The sequence below is a fragment of the Lampris incognitus genome, chromosome 15 (assembly GCF_029633865.1).
Source record: "Lampris incognitus isolate fLamInc1 chromosome 15, fLamInc1.hap2, whole genome shotgun sequence".
Lineage (NCBI taxonomy): Eukaryota > Metazoa > Chordata > Actinopteri > Lampriformes > Lampridae > Lampris > Lampris incognitus.
In genome coordinates, this window is record NC_079225.1 from 18,929,803 (window position 1) to 18,949,404 (window position 19,602).

General features: G+C 45.2%; 6 non-coding genes across 6 annotated transcripts; all 6 read left to right on the top strand.

Annotated features, from left to right (window-relative positions):
* Nucleotides 1-3,795: 3,795 nt before the first annotated feature.
* LOC130125621 (5S ribosomal RNA) lies at nt 3,796-3,914 on the top strand. Its single transcript, XR_008811493.1, has one exon. It is a non-coding gene; the product is annotated as a 5S ribosomal RNA (ribosomal RNA).
* Nucleotides 3,915-10,808: 6,894 nt separating this feature from the next.
* On the top strand, nt 10,809-10,927 carry LOC130125622 (5S ribosomal RNA). Its single transcript, XR_008811494.1, has one exon. It is a non-coding gene; the product is annotated as a 5S ribosomal RNA (ribosomal RNA).
* A 609-nt stretch (nt 10,928-11,536) lies between these two features.
* On the top strand, nt 11,537-11,655 carry LOC130125610 (5S ribosomal RNA). Its single transcript, XR_008811483.1, has one exon. It is a non-coding gene; the product is annotated as a 5S ribosomal RNA (ribosomal RNA).
* Nucleotides 11,656-11,931: 276 nt separating this feature from the next.
* LOC130125682 (5S ribosomal RNA) lies at nt 11,932-12,050 on the top strand. The gene has a single exon (XR_008811531.1). It is a non-coding gene; the product is annotated as a 5S ribosomal RNA (ribosomal RNA).
* Nucleotides 12,051-12,661: 611 nt separating this feature from the next.
* LOC130125619 (5S ribosomal RNA) lies at nt 12,662-12,780 on the top strand. The gene has a single exon (XR_008811491.1). It is a non-coding gene; the product is annotated as a 5S ribosomal RNA (ribosomal RNA).
* Nucleotides 12,781-13,056: 276 nt separating this feature from the next.
* LOC130125623 (5S ribosomal RNA) lies at nt 13,057-13,175 on the top strand. Its single transcript, XR_008811495.1, has one exon. It is a non-coding gene; the product is annotated as a 5S ribosomal RNA (ribosomal RNA).
* Nucleotides 13,176-19,602: the final 6,427 nt, after the last annotated feature.

The following is a 19,602-nucleotide window of genomic DNA, read 5'->3' on the forward strand; positions in this document are numbered from 1 at the left end:
AAAAAAGTATTCAGTTTGCGAAAAGATTGAACTTTAAAACTAGAGAAAAAGAAAGATCATTAAGAAATACAATTGCTAAATTAAATGCACAACCGGTTGTCAATGTTGAAAGGCTTGTGAATATTCAAAATGAAATAAATGAAATTGAAAGGATAAAATGTGAAGGTGCTATAGTGAGGAGCCGTGCTCAATATGCAGTAGAAGGGGAGAAAAGTACAGCTTTTTTCCTCAACTTGGAAAAAAGGAAACAAAATCAGTGTTATTTGCAAGAAATCAAAAATAAAGAAGGTAAAGTAGTGACCAATTTCGTAGACATTCTGGAAACAGTACAAACTTTTTATAGTGACTTGTTTAAAACTGAGAGTTCAGACATACAAGCTACAAATGACATATTGGAAGAGATGACTGCTAAATTAAATGATGAGGATAAATCAGCGTGTGAACAGGAAATAACTGAGGAAGATATAGAGTGTGCAATAAATCAAATGATGTCAAATAAAAGCCCAGGTAGTGATGGGTTGACGGCAAACTTCTATAAAGCTTTCTGCAACACGCTCAAACCAACACTACTGAAATTGTATAAAACAATGGAAAAAGAACAGAAGGTACCGGAGTCAATGACTCTAGGCTTGATCACTTTAATTTTTAAGAAAGGGGAGAAGAATAAACTAACAAATTATAGGCCCATTACTCTGTTGAACAATGACTACAAAATACTAATGAAAATATTGGCAAACAGAGTCAAACAAATATTACATACAATAATAGAAGCCACCCAGGCTTATAGTGTGCCAGGGAGAGAAGTCACTGACACAGTACGCACCATAAGAGATGTGGTGGAGTATTTAAAAGAGACAGATCAAGCAGGTGTCCTTCTGGCCATTGACTTCAATAAAGCCTTTGACCGAGTAGAGCATCAATTTATGTTTAATGTACTGGAGAAGGTAGGTTTTGGAGACAGATTTCTAACTTGGGTAAAATTATTATATAGCAAAGCTACAGGTAAGGTCAAATGCAACGGTGCAACCACTGATGCGTTTCCTCTGGAAAGGTCGGTCAGACAAGGCTGTCCACTATCCTCAATCCTGTACACAATAATAGCAGAGCCACTAGGAATTCTATTAAAACAAGACAAGGGTATTAGAGGTATTGAGTTACCAGGGGGAGGATCCTGTGTCGTCCAGCAATTTGCTGATGACACCACCCTAACAGTAAAGGACATGGCAAGCATAGAGAGAGCAATGGCAGTAATAAACATGTACGGTCGAGCCTCTGGCTCCCGCATAAATGTAGGTAAGTCAGAAATCATGTTCATTAACATGGCTGAGCCTCAGCAGGAGACCACACCTTTTAAAATACAAAGCAAGCATATAAAAATTCTAGGTACCTACATCGGTAAAGATGTAGTGGCAGCTCGTGATCTGTCATGGACGGAAATTATTAGTAAAATAGAAAAATGTCTAAATTATTGGAAACTGAGAGACCTAAAACTCAAAGGTAGAGTAGTGGTTCTAAACAACTTAATATTGTCAAAACTAAACTATACATTAGCAGTTATAGAACTACCCTTATGGGTATTAAACAGAATAAATGAAATTATAACCAATTTTTTGTGGAGGGCAAAAGTAAGTAAAATAGCACGAAAAACATTAATAAGTAAGTACAGAGAGGGAGGACTTCAATTAGTAGATATAGAAAGCAAAAAAAGGGCGTTCAGGATCAAAACTGTGCAAAAATATCTGTGTGACTCCACAGCCCACGGCTGGAAAAGCCTGATGGCTTACTTCATAAACAAGGTATTTCACATAGGCGATTTTGTGCTGCTGATGCAACTAAAGCGACCGATGATGGCGGGGCTTCCAGGTTTCTATAGAGAAGTCCTGTCCGCTCACGCGGAATTTCTAAAGCATATAGACTATGCATGTGACTCGGTAAACGTCATCAGAGAAATGCCAATCTTTCTAAATAAGAAAATTCAAAAGACAGGTAAGCTTCTATGTAATAATGACATGTTAACAGCAGGTTTGGTCCAGTTGAAGGACGTCATGTATGAACTGATGCCGGGTTTTCTCCCCCCCCAAGCCATATATGACAGTATAAAGGAGATAAACTATGAGGCCAAAATTACGGAGACAACAAGCTATTATAACGACTTAAAGGAAAGCATCCCAAAAGAATGGCGGACAACCATAGAGCGGAGAGTGGTACAGAACAGAGAGGGGAAGCTCCCAGCCATGTTGGTGGAGCAAGGAGGAGAGTGGAGGAGTATACACAGATTGACAAGCAAACAGATCTATGGAAAGTTTCTGGCACAGGCGTCGCAACGTCCGACCTCTCTGCCGTTCTGGGGCAAAGTTATGCCCAATTTGAATGTGGGACAAATCTGGGGACAATGGAGGGTGAGAGGGAACAGCATTGAGGCAGAAGACAACGACTACAAAATCCGACACAACAAAGTGTTCACTAACGTTATTCTGCACCAATTTGACAAGGGGGTCGGCAGGGAGTGCGACGTCTGTGGCCTGCTGCCTGAAACACTATTGCACATGTACCGCCACTGCTCGGAGCTGGCGAGCTTCTTTGAAACCCTGAAAAAGTGCTTAGTCAACAAACTGGGATTAATTTGGGACAGCGGGGATTCGTGGGATGTATTCTTTGTGTTTGGAGTGTGGGAGAAGAGCAGGGTGAAGAACGCAGCGCTGTGCAAATTGCTCTTAAGTCACGCCCGGTGGGCCGTCAAATCACGTCGGAACATTGCGCACTTTGAACGCAGAATCATCCCGGTTTGGAACATTTTCAAAAACATGGTCAAAAAACAAACACATTACAGACTGACGCACGGCGATGCGGACTTCACCCGGCTCTTCATCAGAGACAGCCATCTCCTCTCCCTCAACAGGAGGGGGGAGATTGTGTGGAACTGGTGAGGGAGGGAGGGAGGGAGGGGAGGGAAAAAGTCTGAAATGATGTGAACGGAAAATGATGATTATTGGAAGTGTAAATATAAACAAAGTTAAAGACGCGTTACGGTTTTCTTTTAACTTTCTCTGTTATGTTTTATTGAAGTTAAGGGGAGGATGGGATCATTCTGTTTAATGTGGAATGTGTGTCATTTAAAATCTCAAAGTGGTGTTTTAATGTCACTTTCTTTTAAAAACACAGTCTAAGGTTTGTTCAAAAGGGCTGATTTGTTTCATTTTCTGTTCTGATTCCAAAGCGCTGATTTAAGTTGATGATTTGGAAAGCATGGCTTTATTTTATGTATAAAGAGAGACGGATACTATCTTGTGTAAGCGAAACAAAGTGTAAAACAAATGTAACAATGTGGAATTGATGGACAATACATGCAATCAAAAATGTATTTTTGTTCCCAAAAATATATTTTCATAATAAAAGACAAAAAAAAAAAAAAAAAAAAAAAATAACGCCCGATCTCGTCCGATCTCGGAAGCTAAGCAGGGTCGGGCCTGGTTAGTACTTGGATGGGAAACCGCCTGGGAATACCAGGTGCTGTAAGCCTTTTATCCCCCCGCCCCAACTATAATCCACAAAGCAAACGTATAGGAAAAACCAGACATACATTTTGGTCAAAGATCACTACAAGCTACTCAATGGCCACCTCTTATGTTTTAGTCTTATTCTTAAACTTAACACTTGACTCTTTCCACAGCAAACGCAATAAGATGTCACGTAGCTGGTCATAAACGCAGAAACTGGTGAAATAAGCTGATCGCAGAAAGAAGAAGCGCGGAGGCCGAATTATATATAAAAGAGCGGCACGGTGCCGGCTCAACGGCTTACGGCCATACCACTCCGATAACGCCCGATCTCGTCCGATCTCGGAAGCCAAGCAGGGTCGGGCCTGGTTAGTACTTGGATGGGAGACCGCCTGGGAATACCAGGTGCTGTAAGCCTTTTATCCCCCCGCCCCAACTATAATCCACAAAGCAAACGTATAGGAAAAACCAGACATACATTTTGGTCAAAGATCACTACAAGCTACTCAATGGCCACCTCTTATGTTTTAGTCTTATTCTGTCACAGTCTCTCGCCCTTGACATCAAAGCGATCGCCCTTGACACCTGCTGACCCCCCCCCCTTCACCGCGGTACACCAGTTGGCCATCAAAGGAATCGCCGCTCTCCGTTGACATCAAAGCGATCGCCATCACCCTTAAAAAGCCTCCACTGTGAACCAGTCTGCGCTGGAACGTCGCCTTTCATGGACTTCTGCCTGCCCGCCTGCCTACCAGCCACTGAGCGAACTCCTGCTCTACCCCTGAGATCGGTTACTTCCATAAAGACTTGATTTCTTCCCTTACCTGGTTGTCCCGTCTGCTTTTGGGTTCTTTCCTGACACGTGACATATTCTTACACTTAACACTTGACTCTTTCCACAGCAAACGCAATAAGATGTCACGTAGCTGGTCATAAACGCAGAAACTGGTGAAATAAGCTGATAGCAGAAAGAAGAAGCGCGGAGGCCGAATTATATATAAAAGAGCGGCACGGTGCCGGCTCAACGGCTTACGGCCATACCACTCTGATAACTTCCGGGTTGGCGTGGTGGCGGCGGAGCGGACGAAAAAGACATTAAATCGACGGGGAAACGAGAGCAGTCTCTGAAAATCACGTTTCTAACTCCCCCCCAGCAGCTTTCTGCTGCACGGGGGAAACTTTTGTGGCTTTAGAAGCACGAAAATGGCACAGACGGCAAGGACACTCGGACCGGACAAGACTTACGACGACGGGCAGACGGACAAACAAAATGGAGTTATAGCGGCGGAAACAAAGAAGCCCCAGCAGGACGCGAATCCGACTGAGGCAGATAGCGTGATGGAGAAGGGGGAGAGAGGAGAATTTGTGGTGGTGGAGAGTCGAGCGGAGAAACGAAAAGAGAGACGAGGTGGAGGGGCCACAGCAATGGGGTTGGTGAAAGAGACGGCGGTCGCAGCGGAAGCGGCGGGGAGGGAGGGGGAAGGGAGAGAGATGGATAGAGACCTGGTGGTTAATGTGGACGTGGAGGGAGAAGACAAAATCTCCATGATGGAGCTTCTGCGTGCGGTTGACAACACGTGTGGGAGAGTATTGGGCTGCAGGTCGAAAAGCGACAAGCGATGGGAGCTCACGATGAGTAACCCGAAAGGGAAAACAAGACTGCTGGACGGCTTCAAGATTAGAAACTCCAGAGTGGTGGCATCGGAAGTTACGAGGGACACCAGGATCGTCTCCTTTTTGAACCTTCCCCTGTATGTCACAGACAATCAAATTGTTACTAAACTGAAGCAGTGGGGCGTGGAGCCGGTGTCTCCTATCAAGCGGAGGAAGTGGGCCGGGACGGACGTTTTTGACGGGACGAGATTCCTCAAAGTCCGTTTCAATGAAAATGTCTCCTCTTTACCTTACAGCACCAAATTTGAGACGCTGGAAGGGATTGAATACTTCAGAGTGCTGCACGATAATCAATCTAAAGTTTGCAGGCTGTGCCTCCAGCCCGGACACATCCTACGGGAGTGCCCGGAGTTCAAGTGCTTCAAGTGCGGGGAGATCGGACACTACGCACGAGAATGCGCAGCCATGCCTGGAGCAGATCCCAAAGAGGAGACAGAGAGGGACACCGGCGAGGGAGTGGAGGACGGGGCAGAAGAGACGGAGACAGGAAATCATCCTGATGGCATTGCGACTGATGGCGAAGCAGAGGGGCCCCAGTCAGCTGCACGCCATGAGATGGAGGAGGAGAGCGAGGTCGAGGAGGAAGAGGAGGAGGAGGAGAAAAGAGGAAGCGGCGGTTTGACTGCGGCCTCTGAGAGGGTGGGGAGGATGCCGACGAGCGTCTCCACTCTGGCGCACGGGTCGCTGAGGGGTCAGGCTGTAACAACATCAGGGGACAGGAGCCGCAGCAACCAGAGGGAGGGCAGTTCGGCCAGCCTTGCGTCCTTGCCTTGCGGGCAGCCGGGGCAGAGAGGGCCTCTACACGGGCAGGGGAGTGAGAGACGACAGCCGAACCCTAAGGCTTCGGAATGGGATGGAGTTAGTAAGGGGAGGGAAGAGGGAACAAGCAGAAAGGGCAAGACTAAGAGGGGTAAATAATAATGGACTGAAAAGGGTGTGCATCATGTTTTTTGTTTGGGGATTATTTTTCTCTGTCTTTCCCACTCACCATGGTCAAAATAGCATCATTCAACGTACGTGGACTACGTGACATGGACAAGTTCACTAAAGTCGTAAAAATGTGTGATGCAGAAATAATCTGTCTCCAAGAAACCCACTGGGACACTGACTGTGAAACTCAGTGCAAGAAAAGGTGGCCTGGATCCTACTTTTCAAGCCATGGGACTCAGCGGGCACGAGGAGTAAGCATCATGGTGAGTAGCCACATTGAGGCTGATGCCACTCTAATAGACAAAGACATTGGGGGGAGGTGGGTTAAAGTGGGCTTTGTTTTTGAAGACACTGTCTACAAATTACTGAACATTTATGCGCCCAACCACGAGGGGGACAGGTCTTCTTTCTTTCGAGAATTGAATATCATAGCTAAAGACTGTGACATCATAGTTGGGGATTTCAATGTCAAGATGAGCAGGCTTGACATTAGCGATAACGGTAGCTATAAACACGACTGTTCTAGAGCGGCCCTGAATCTGTTTATGGCCAAGAATAATTTCTGTGATTTATGGAGAACCAGAAATCCCATAACACGAGAGTACTCGAGAGTACAGCCACAAATGGACACTGTACGGCAAAGTCGGATTGATTTTTGTTTAGTCAAGAAACCGCAGATCGACCTTTTCGATACTGTGCGCTATTGTTTAAATTTCATTAGTGATCATGCCATCCTGCGTGTGGGAATGGGGGGTAAAAGGAGGGGGAGGGGGGGAGGCGTGTGGCACCTTAATGCTAGCCTGCTGAACAGAAGGGATTATGTTGAATGCATCTCTAAAGTGATCTCATTTGAATGTTCACAGCCTGAGTTTGGGGAAAATATCATAGAGGGGTGGGAGAAATTAAAAGTGAGAATTAAACAAAAAAGTATTCAGTTTGCGAAAAGATTGAACTTTAAAACTAGAGAAAAAGAAAGATCATTAAGAAATACAATTGCTAAATTAAATGCACAACCGGTTGTCAATGTTGAAAGGCTTGTGAATATTCAAAATGAAATAAATGAAATTGAAAGGATAAAATGTGAAGGTGCTATAGTGAGGAGCCGTGCTCAATATGCAGTAGAAGGGGAGAAAAGTACAGCTTTTTTCCTCAACTTGGAAAAAAGGAAACAAAATCAGTGTTATTTGCAAGAAATCAAAAATAAAGAAGGTAAAGTAGTGACCAATTTCGTAGACATTCTGGAAACAGTACAAACTTTTTATAGTGACTTGTTTAAAACTGAGAGTTCAGACATACAAGCTACAAATGACATATTGGAAGAGATGACTGCTAAATTAAATGATGAGGATAAATCAGCGTGTGAACAGGAAATAACTGAGGAAGATATAGAGTGTGCAATAAATCAAATGATGTCAAATAAAAGCCCAGGTAGTGATGGGTTGACGGCAAACTTCTATAAAGCTTTCTGCAACACGCTCAAACCAACACTACTGAAATTGTATAAAACAATGGAAAAAGAACAGAAGGTACCGGAGTCAATGACTCTAGGCTTGATCACTTTAATTTTTAAGAAAGGGGAGAAGGATGACCTAACAAATTATAGGCCCATTACTCTGTTGAACAATGACTACAAAATACTAATGAAAATATTGGCAAACAGAGTCAAACAAATATTACATACAATAATAGAAGCCACCCAGGCTTATAGTGTGCCAGGGAGAGAAGTCACTGACACAGTACGCACCATAAGAGATGTGGTGGAGTATTTAAAAGAGACAGATCAAGCAGGTGTCCTTCTGGCCATTGACTTCAATAAAGCCTTTGACCGAGTAGAGCATCAATTTATGTTTAATGTACTGGAGAAGGTAGGTTTTGGAGACAGATTTCTAACTTGGGTAAAATTATTATATAGCAAAGCTACAGGTAAGGTCAAATGCAACGGTGCAACCACTGATGCGTTTCCTCTGGAAAGGTCGGTCAGACAAGGCTGTCCACTATCCTCAATCCTGTACACAATAATAGCAGAGCCACTAGGAATTCTATTAAAACAAGACAAGGGTATTAGAGGTATTGAGTTACCAGGGGGAGGATCCTGTGTCGTCCAGCAATTTGCTGATGACACCACCCTAACAGTAAAGGACATGGCAAGCATAGAGAGAGCAATGGCAGTAATAAACATGTACGGTCGAGCCTCTGGCTCCCGCATAAATGTAGGTAAGTCAGAAATCATGTTCATTAACATGGCTGAGCCTCAGCAGGAGACCACACCTTTTAAAATACAAAGCAAGCATATAAAAATTCTAGGTACCTACATCGGTAAAGATGTAGTGGCAGCTCGTGATCTGTCATGGACGGAAATTATTAGTAAAATAGAAAAATGTCTAAATTATTGGAAACTGAGAGACCTAAAACTCAAAGGTAGAGTAGTGGTTCTAAACAACTTAATATTGTCAAAACTAAACTATACATTAGCAGTTATAGAACTACCCTTATGGGTATTAAACAGAATAAATGAAATTATAACCAATTTTTTGTGGAGGGCAAAAGTAAGTAAAATAGCACGAAAAACATTAATAAGTAAGTACAGAGAGGGAGGACTTCAATTAGTAGATATAGAAAGCAAAAAAAGGGCGTTCAGGATCAAAACTGTGCAAAAATATCTGTGTGACTCCACAGCCCACGGCTGGAAAAGCCTGATGGCTTACTTCATAAACAAGGTATTTCACATAGGCGATTTTGTGCTGCTGATGCAACTAAAGCGACCGATGATGGCGGGGCTTCCAGGTTTCTATAGAGAAGTCCTGTCCGCTCACGCGGAATTTCTAAAGCATATAGACTATGCATGTGACTCGGTAAACGTCATCAGAGAAATGCCAATCTTTCTAAATAAGAAAATTCAAAAGACAGGTAAGCTTCTATGTAATAATGACATGTTAACAGCAGGTTTGGTCCAGTTGAAGGACGTCATGTATGAACTGATGCCGGGTTTTCTCCCCCCCCAAGCCATATATGACAGTATAAAGGAGATAAACTATGAGGCCAAAATTACGGAGACAACAAGCTATTATAACGACTTAAAGGAAAGCATCCCAAAAGAATGGCGGACAACCATAGAGCGGAGAGTGGTACAGAACAGAGAGGGGGAGCTCCCAGCCATGTTGGTGGAGCAAGGAGGAGAGTGGAGGAGTATACACAGATTGACAAGCAAACAGATCTATGGAAAGTTTCTGGCACAGGCGTCGCAACGTCCGACCTCTCTGCCGTTCTGGGGCAAAGTTATGCCCAATTTGAATGTGGGACAAATCTGGGGACAATGGAGGGTGAGAGGGAACAGCATTGAGGCAGAAGACAACGACTACAAAATCCGACACAACAAAGTGTTCACTAACGTTATTCTGCACCAGTTTGACAAGGGGGTCGGCAGGGAGTGCGACGTCTGTGGCCTGCTGCCTGAAACACTATTGCACATGTACCGCCACTGCTCGGAGCTGGCGAGCTTCTTTGAAACCCTGAAAAAGTGCTTAGTCAACAAACTGGGATTAATTTGGGACAGCGGGGATTCGTGGGATGTATTCTTTGTGTTTGGAGTGTGGGAGAAGAGCAGGGTGAAGAACGCAGCGCTGTGCAAATTGCTCTTAAGTCACGCCCGGTGGGCCGTCAAATCACGTCGGAACATTGCGCACTTTGAACGCAGAATCATCCCGGTTTGGAACATTTTCAAAAACATGGTCAAAAAACAAACACATTACAGACTGACGCACGGCGATGCGGACTTCACCCGGCTCTTCATCAGAGACAGCCATCTCCTCTCCCTCAACAGGAGGGGGGAGATTGTGTGGAACTGGTGAGGGAGGGAGGGAGGGAGGGAGGGGAGGGAAAAAGTCTGAAATGATGTGAACGGAAAATGATGATTATTGGAAGTGTAAATATAAACAAAGTTAAAGACGCGTTACGGTTTTCTTTTAACTTTCTCTGTTATGTTTTATTGAAGTTAAGGGGAGGATGGGATCATTCTGTTTAATGTGGAATGTGTGTCATTTAAAATCTCAAAGTGGTGTTTTAATGTCACTTTCTTTTAAAAACACAGTCTAAGGTTTGTTCAAAAGGGCTGATTTGTTTCATTTTCTGTTCTGATTCCAAAGCGCTGATTTAAGTTGATGATTTGGAAAGCATGGCTTTATTTTATGTATAAAGAGAGACGGATACTATCTTGTGTAAGCGAAACAAAGTGTAAAACAAATGTAACAATGTGGAATTGATGGACAATACATGCAATCAAAAATGTATTTTTGTTCCCAAAAATATATTTTCATAATAAAAGACAAAAAAAAAAATAACGCCCGATCTCGTCCGATCTCGGAAGCCAAGCAGGGCCGGGCCTGGTTAGAACTTGGATGGGAGACCGCCTGGGAATACAAGGTGCTGTAAGCCTTTTATCCCCCCGCCCCAACTATAATCCACAAAGCAAACGTATAGGAAAAACCAGACATACATTTTGGTCAAAGATCACTACAAGCTACTCAATGGCCACCTCTTATGTTTTAGTCTTATTCTTAAACTTAACACTTGACTCTTTCCACAGCAAACGCAATAAGATGTCACGTAGCTGGTCATAAACGCAGAAACTGGTGAAATAAGCTGATCGCAGAAAGAAGAAGCGCGGAGGCCGAATTATATATAAAAGAGCGGCACGGTGCCGGCTCAACGGCTTACGGCCATACCACTCCGATAACGCCCGATCTCGTCCGATCTCGGAAGCCAAGCAGGGTCGGGCCTGGTTAGTACTTGGATGGGAGACCGCCTGGGAATACCAGGTGCTGTAAGCCTTTTATCCCCCCGCCCCAACTATAATCCACAAAGCAAACGTATAGGAAAAACCAGACATACATTTTGGTCAAAGATCACTACAAGCTACTCAATGGCCACCTCTTATGTTTTAGTCTTATTCTGTCACAGTCTCTCGCCCTTGACATCAAAGCGATCGCCCTTGACACCTGCTGACCCCCCCCCTTCACCGCGGTACACCAGTTGGCCATCAAAGGAATCGCCGCTCTCCCTTGACATCAAAGCGATCGCCATCACCCTTAAAAAGCCTCCACTGTGAACCAGTCTGCGCTGGAACGTCGCCTTTCATGGACTTCTGCCTGCCCGCCTGCCTACCAGCCACTGAGCGAACTCCTGCTCTACCCCTGAGATCGGTTACTTCCATAAAGACTTGATTTCTTCCCTTACCTGGTTGTCCCGTCTGCTTTTGGGTTCTTTCCTGACACGTGACATATTCTTACACTTAACACTTGACTCTTTCCACAGCAAACGCAATAAGATGTCACGTAGCTGGTCATAAACGCAGAAACTGGTGAAATAAGCTGATAGCAGAAAGAAGAAGCGCGGAGGCCGAATTATATATAAAAGAGCGGCACGGTGCCGGCTCAACGGCTTACGGCCATACCACTCTGATAACGCCCGATCTCGTCCGATCTCGGAAGCCAAGCAGGGCCGGGCCTGGTTAGTACTTGGATGGGAGACCGCCTGGGAATACCAGGTGCTGTAAGCCTTTTATCCCCCCGCCCCAACTATAATCCACAAAGCAAACGTATAGGAAAAACCAGACATACATTTTGGTCAAAGATCACTACAAGCTACTCAATGGCCACCTCTTATGTTTTAGTCTTATTCTTAAACTTAACACTTGACTCTTTCCACAGCAAACGCAATAAGATGTCACGTAGCTGGTCATAAACGCAGAAACTGGTGAAATAAGCTGATCGCAGAAAGAAGAAGCGCGGAGGCCGAATTATATATAAAAGAGCGGCACGGTGCCGGCTCAATGGCTTACGGCCATACCACTCTGATAACGCCCGATCTCGTCCGATCTCGGAAGCCAAGCAGGGTCGGGCCTGGTTAGTACTTGGATGGGAGACCGCCTGGGAATACCAGGTGCTGTAAGCCTTTTATCCCCCCGCCCCAACTATAATCCACAAAGCAAACGTATAGGAAAAACCAGACATACATTTTGGTCAAAGATCACTACAAGCTACTCAATGGCCACCTCTTATGTTTTAGTCTTATTCTGTCACAGTCTCTCGCCCTTGACATCAAAGCGATCGCCCTTGACACCTGCTGACCCCCCCCCCCTTCACCGCGGTACACCAGTTGGCCATCAAAGGAATCGCCGCTCTCCGTTGACATCAAAGCGATCGCCATCACCCTTAAAAAGCCTCCACTGTGAACCAGTCTGCGCTGGAACGTCGCCTTTCATGGACTTCTGCCTGCCCGCCTGCCTACCAGCCACTGAGCGAACTCCTGCTCTACCCCTGAGATCGGTTACTTCCATAAAGACTTGATTTCTTCCCTTACCTGGTTGTCCCGTCTGCTTTTGGGTTCTTTCCTGACACGTGACATATTCTTACACTTAACACTTGACTCTTTCCACAGCAAACGCAATAAGATGTCACGTAGCTGGTCATAAACGCAGAAACTGGTGAAATAAGCTGATAGCAGAAAGAAGAAGCGCGGAGGTAGAATTATATATAAACGAGCGGCACGGTGCCGGCTCAACGGCTTACGGCCATACCACTCTGATAACGCCCGATCTCGTCCGATCTCGGAAGCTAAGCAGGGTCGGGCCTGGTTAGTACTTGGATGGGAGACCGCCTGGGAATACCAGGTGCTGTAAGCCTTTTATCCCCCCGCCCCAACTATAATCCACAAAGCAAACGTATAGGAAAAACCAGACATACATTTTGGTCAAAGATCACTACAAGCTACTCAATGGCCACCTCTTATGTTTTAGTCTTATTCTTAAACTTAACACTTGACTCTTTCCACAGCAAACGCAATAAGATGTCACGTAGCTGGTCATAAACGCAGAAACTGGTGAAATAAGCTGATCGCAGAAAGAAGAAGCGCGGAGGCCGAATTATATATAAAAGAGCGGCACGGTGCCGGCTCAACGGCTTACGGCCATACCACTCCGATAACGCCCGATCTCGTCCGATCTCGGAAGCCAAGCAGGGTCGGGCCTGGTTAGTACTTGGATGGGAGACCGCCTGGGAATACCAGGTGCTGTAAGCCTTTTATCCCCCCGCCCCAACTATGATCCACAAAGCAAACGTATAGGAAAAGCCAGACATACATTTTGGTCAAAGATCACTACAAGCTACTCAATGGCCACCTCTTATGTTTTAGTCTTATTCTGTCACAGTCTCTCGCCCTTGACATCAAAGCGATCGCCCTTGACACCTGCTGACCCCCCCCCCCTTCACCGCGGTACACCAGTTGGCCATCAAAGGAATCGCCGCTCTCCGTTGACATCAAAGCGATCGCCATCACCCTTAAAAAGCCTCCACTGTGAACCAGTCTGCGCTGGAACGTCGCCTTTCATGGACTTCTGCCTGCCCGCCTGCCTACCAGCCACTGAGCGAACTCCTACTCTACCCCTGAGATCGGTTACTTCCATAAAGATTGATTTCTTCCCTTACCTGGTTGTCCCGTCTGCTTTTGGGTTCTTTCCTGATACGTGACATATTCTTACACTTAACACTTGACTCTTTCCACAGCAAACGCAATAAGATGTCACGTAGCTGGTCATAAACGCAGAAACTGGTGAAATAAGCTGATAGCAGAAAGAAGAAGCGCGGAGGCCGAATTATATATAAAAGAGCGGCACGGTGCCGGCTCAACGGCTTACGGCCATACCACTCTGATAACTTCCGGGTTGGCGTGGTGGCGGCGGAGCGGACGAAAAAGACATTAAATCGACGGGGAAACGAGAGCAGTCTCTGAAAATCACGTTTCTAACACCCCCCAGCAGCTTTCTGCTGCACGGGGGAAACTTTTGTGGCTTTAGAAGCACGAAAATGGCACAGACGGCAAGGACACTCGGACCGGACAAGACTTACGACGACGGGCAGACGGACAAACAAAATGGAGGTATAGCGGCGGAAACAAAGAAGCCCCAGCAGGACGCGAATCCGACTGAGGCAGAAAGCGTGATGGAGAAGGGGGAGAGAGGAGAATTTGTGGTGGTGGAGAGTCGAGCGGAGAAACGAAAAGAGAGACGAGGTGGAGGGGCCACAGCAATGGGGTTGGTGAAAGAGACGGCGGTCGCAGCGGAAGCGGCGGGGAGGGAGGGGGAAGGGAGAGAGATGGATAGAGACCTGGTGGTTAATGTGGACGTGGAGGGAGAAGACAAAATCTCCATGATGGAGCTTCTGCGTGCGGTTGACAACACGTGTGGGAGAGTATTGGGCTGCAGGTCGAAAAGCGACAAGCGATGGGAGCTCACGATGAGTAACCCGAAAGGGAAAACAAGACTGCTGGACGGCTTCAAGATTAGAAACTCCAGAGTGGTGGCATCGGAAGTTACGAGGGACACCAGGATCGTCTCCTTTTTGAACCTTCCCCTGTATGTCACAGACAATCAAATTGTTACTAAACTGAAGCAGTGGGGCGTGGAGCCGGTGTCTCCTATCAAGCGGAGGAAGTGGGCCGGGACGGACGTTTTTGACGGGACGAGATTCCTCAAAGTCCGTTTCAATGAAAATGTCTCCTCTTTACCTTACAGCACCAAATTTGAGACGCTGGAAGGGATTGAATACTTCAGAGTGCTGCACGATAATCAATCTAAAGTTTGCAGGCTGTGCCTCCAGCCCGGACACATCCTACGGGAGTGCCCGGAGTTCAAGTGCTTCAAGTGCGGGGAGATCGGACACTACGCACGAGAATGCGCAGCCATGCCTGGAGCAGATCCCAAAGAGGAGACAGAGAGGGACACCGGCGAGGGAGTGGAGGACGGGGCAGAAGAGACGGAGACAGGAAATCATCCTGATGGCATTGCGACTGATGGCGAAGCAGAGGGGCCCCAGTCAGCTGCACGCCATGAGATGGAGGAGGAGAGCGAGGTCGAGGAGGAAGAGGAGGAGGAGGAGAAAAGAGGAAGCGGCGGTTTGACTGCGGCCTCTGAGAGGGTGGGGAGGATGCCGACGAGCGTCTCCACTCTGGCGCACGGGTCGCTGAGGGGTCAGGCTGTAACAACATCAGGGGACAGGAGCCGCAGCAACCAGAGGGAGGGCAGTTCGGCCAGCCTTGCGTCCTTGCCTTGCGGGCAGCCGGGGCAGAGAGGGCCTCTACACGGGCAGGGGAGTGAGAGACGACAGCCGAACCCTAAGGCTTCGGAATGGGATGGAGTTAGTAAGGGGAGGGAAGAGGGAACAAGCAGAAAGGGCAAGACTAAGAGGGGTAAATAATAATGGACTGAAAAGGGTGTGCATCATGTTTTTTGTTTGGGGATTATTTTTCTCTGTCTTTCCCACTCACCATGGTCAAAATAGCATCATTCAACGTACGTGGACTACGTGACATGGACAAGTTCACTAAAGTCGTAAAAATGTGTGATGCAGAAATAATCTGTCTCCAAGAAACCCACTGGGACACTGACTGTGAAACTCAGTGCAAGAAAAGGTGGCCTGGATCCTACTTTTCAAGCCATGGGACTCAGCGGGCACGAGGAGTAAGCATCATGGTGAGTAGCCACATTGAGGCTGATGCCACTCTAATAGACAAAGACATTGGGGGGAGGTGGGTTAAAGTGGGCTTTGTTTTTGAAGACACTGTCTACAAATTACTGAACATTTATGCGCCCAACCACGAGGGGGACAGGTCTTCTTTCTTTCGAGAATTGAATATCATAGCTAAAGACTGTGACATCATAGTTGGGGATTTCAATGTCAAGATGAGCAGGCTTGACATTAGCGATAACGGTAGCTATAAACACGACTGTTCTAGAGCGGCCCTGAATCTGTTTATGGCCAAGAATAATTTCTGTGATTTATGGAGAACCAGAAATCCCATAACACGAGAGTACTCGAGAGTACAGCCACAAATGGACACTGTACGGCAAAGTCGGATTGATTTTTGTTTAGTCAAGAAACCGCAGATCGACCTTTTCGATACTGTGCGCTATTGTTTAAATTTCATTAGTGATCATGCCATCCTGCGTGTGGGAATGGGGGGTAAAAGGAGGGGGAGGGGGGGAGGCGTGTGGCACCTTAATGCTAGCCTGCTGAACAGAAGGGATTATGTTGAATGCATCTCTAAAGTGATCTCATTTGAATGTTCACAGCCTGAGTTTGGGGAAAATATCATAGAGGGGTGGGAGAAATTAAAAGTGAGAATTAAACAAAAAAGTATTCAGTTTGCGAAAAGATTGAACTTTAAAACTAGAGAAAAAGAAAGATCATTAAGAAATACAATTGCTAAATTAAATGCACAACCGGTTGTCAATGTTGAAAGGCTTGTGAATATTCAAAATGAAATAAATGAAATTGAAAGGATAAAATGTGAAGGTGCTATAGTGAGGAGCCGTGCTCAATATGCAGTAGAAGGGGAGAAAAGTACAGCTTTTTTCCTCAACTTGGAAAAAAGGAAACAAAATCAGTGTTATTTGCAAGAAATCAAAAATAAAGAAGGTAAAGTAGTGACCAATTTCGTAGACATTCTGGAAACAGTACAAACTTTTTATAGTGACTTGTTTAAAACTGAGAGTTCAGACATACAAGCTACAAATGACATATTGGAAGAGATGACTGCTAAATTAAATGATGAGGATAAATCAGCGTGTGAACAGGAAATAACTGAGGAAGATATAGAGTGTGCAATAAATCAAATGATGTCAAATAAAAGCCCAGGTAGTGATGGGTTGACGGCAAACTTCTATAAAGCTTTCTGCAACACGCTCAAACCAACACTACTGAAATTGTATAAAACAATGGGAAAAGAACAGAAGGTACCGGAGTCAATGACTCTAGGCTTGATCACTTTAATTTTTAAGAAAGGGGAGAAGAATAAACTAACAAATTATAGGCCCATTACTCTGTTGAACAATGACTACAAAATACTAATGAAAATATTGGCAAACAGAGTCAAACAAATATTACATACAATAATAGAAGCCACCCAGGCTTATAGTGTGCCAGGGAGAGAAGTCACTGACACAGTACGCACCATAAGAGATGTGGTGGAGTATTTAAAAGAGACAGATCAAGCAGGTGTCCTTCTGGCCATTGACTTCAATAAAGCCTTTGACCGAGTAGAGCATCAATTTATGTTTAATGTACTGGAGAAGGTAGGTTTTGGAGACAGATTTCTAACTTGGGTAAAATTATTATATAGCAAAGCTACAGGTAAGGTCAAATGCAACGGTGCAACCACTGATGCGTTTCCTCTGGAAAGGTCGGTCAGACAAGGCTGTCCACTATCCTCAATCCTGTACACAATAATAGCAGAGCCACTAGGAATTCTATTAAAACAAGACAAGGGTATTAGAGGTATTGAGTTACCAGGGGGAGGATCCTGTGTCGTCCAGCAATTTGCTGATGACACCACCCTAACAGTAAAGGACATGGCAAGCATAGAGAGAGCAATGGCAGTAATAAACATGTACGGTCGAGCCTCTGGCTCCCGCATAAATGTAGGTAAGTCAGAAATCATGTTCATTAACATGGCTGAGCCTCAGCAGGAGACCACACCTTTTAAAATACAAAGCAAGCATATAAAAATTCTAGGTACCTACATCGGTAAAGATGTAGTGGCAGCTCGTGATCTGTCATGGACGGAAATTATTAGTAAAATAGAAAAATGTCTAAATTATTGGAAACTGAGAGACCTAAAACTCAAAGGTAGAGTAGTGGTTCTAAACAACTTAATATTGTCAAAACTAAACTATACATTAGCAGTTATAGAACTACCCTTATGGGTATTAAACAGAATAAATGAAATTATAACCAATTTTTTGTGGAGGGCAAAAGTAAGTAAAATAGCACGAAAAACATTAATAAGTAAGTACAGAGAGGGAGGACTTCAATTAGTAGATATAGAAAGCAAAAAAAGGGCGTTCAGGATCAAAACTGTGCAAAAATATCTGTGTGACTCCACAGCCCACGGCTGGAAAAGCCTGATGGCTTACTTCATAAACAAGGTATTTCACATAGGCGATTTTGTGCTGCTGATGCAACTAAAGCGACCGATGATGGCGGGGCTTCCAGGTTTCTATAGAGAAGTCCTGTCCGCTCACGCGGAATTTCTAAAGCATATAGACTATGCATGTGACTCGGTAAACGTCATCAGAGAAATGCCAATCTTTCTAAATAAGAAAATTCAAAAGACAGGTAAGCTTCTATGTAATAATGACATGTTAACAGCAGGTTTGGTCCAGTTGAAGGACGTCATGTATGAACTGATGCCGGGTTTTCTCCCCCCCCAAGCCATATATGACAGTATAAAGGAGATAAACTATGAGGCCAAAATTACGGAGACAACAAGCTATTATAACGACTTAAAGGAAAGCATCCCAAAAGAATGGCGGACAACCATAGAGCGGAGAGTGGTACAGAACAGAGAGGGGGAGCTCCCAGCCATGTTGGTGGAGCAAGGAGGAGAGTGGAGGAGTATACACAGATTGACAAGCAAACAGATCTATGGAAAGTTTCTGGCACAGGCGTCGCAACGTCCGACCTCTCTGCCGTTCTGGGGCAAAGTTATGCCCAATTTGAATGTGGGACAAATCTGGGGACAATGGAGGGTGAGAGGGAACAGCATTGAGGCAGAAGACAACGACTACAAAATCCGACACAACAAAGTGTTCACTAACGTTATTCTGCACCAATTTGACAAGGGGGTCGGCAGGGAGTGCGACGTCTGTGGCCTGCTGCCTGAAACACTATTGCACATGTACCGCCACTGCTCGGAGCTGGCGAGCTTCTTTGAAACCCTGAAAAAGTGCTTAGTCAACAAACTGGGATTAATTTGGGACAGCGGGGATTCGTGGGATGTATTCTTTGTGTTTGGAGTGTGGGAGAAGAGCAGGGTGAAGAACGCAGCGCTGTGCAAATTGCTCTTAAGTCACGCCCGGTGGGCCGTCAAATCACGTCGGAACATTGCGCACTTTGAACGCAGAATCATCCCGGTTTGGAACATTTTCAAAAACATGGTCAAAAAACAAACACATTACAGACTGACGCACGGCGATGCGGACTTCACCCGGCTCTTCATCAGAGACAGCCATCTCCTCTCCCTCAACAGGAGGGGGGAGATTGTGTGGAACTGGTGAGGGAGGGAGGGAGGGAGGGAGGGGAGGGAAAAAGTCTGAAATGATGTGAACGGAAAATGATGATTATTGGAAGTGTAAATATAAACAAAGTTAAAGACGCGTTACGGTTTTCTTTGAACTTTCTCTGTTATGTTTTATTGAAGTTAAGGGGAGGATGGGATCATTCTGTTTAATGTGGAATGTGTGTCATTTAAAATCTCAAAGTGGTGTTTTAATGTCACTTTCTTTTAAAAACACAGTCTAAGGTTTGTTCAAAAGGGCTGATTTGTTTCATTTTCTGTTCTGATTCCAAAGCGCTGATTTAAGTTGATGATTTGGAAAGCATGGCTTTATTTTATGTATAAAGAGAGACGGATACTATCTTGTGTAAGCGAAACAAAGTGTAAAACAAAT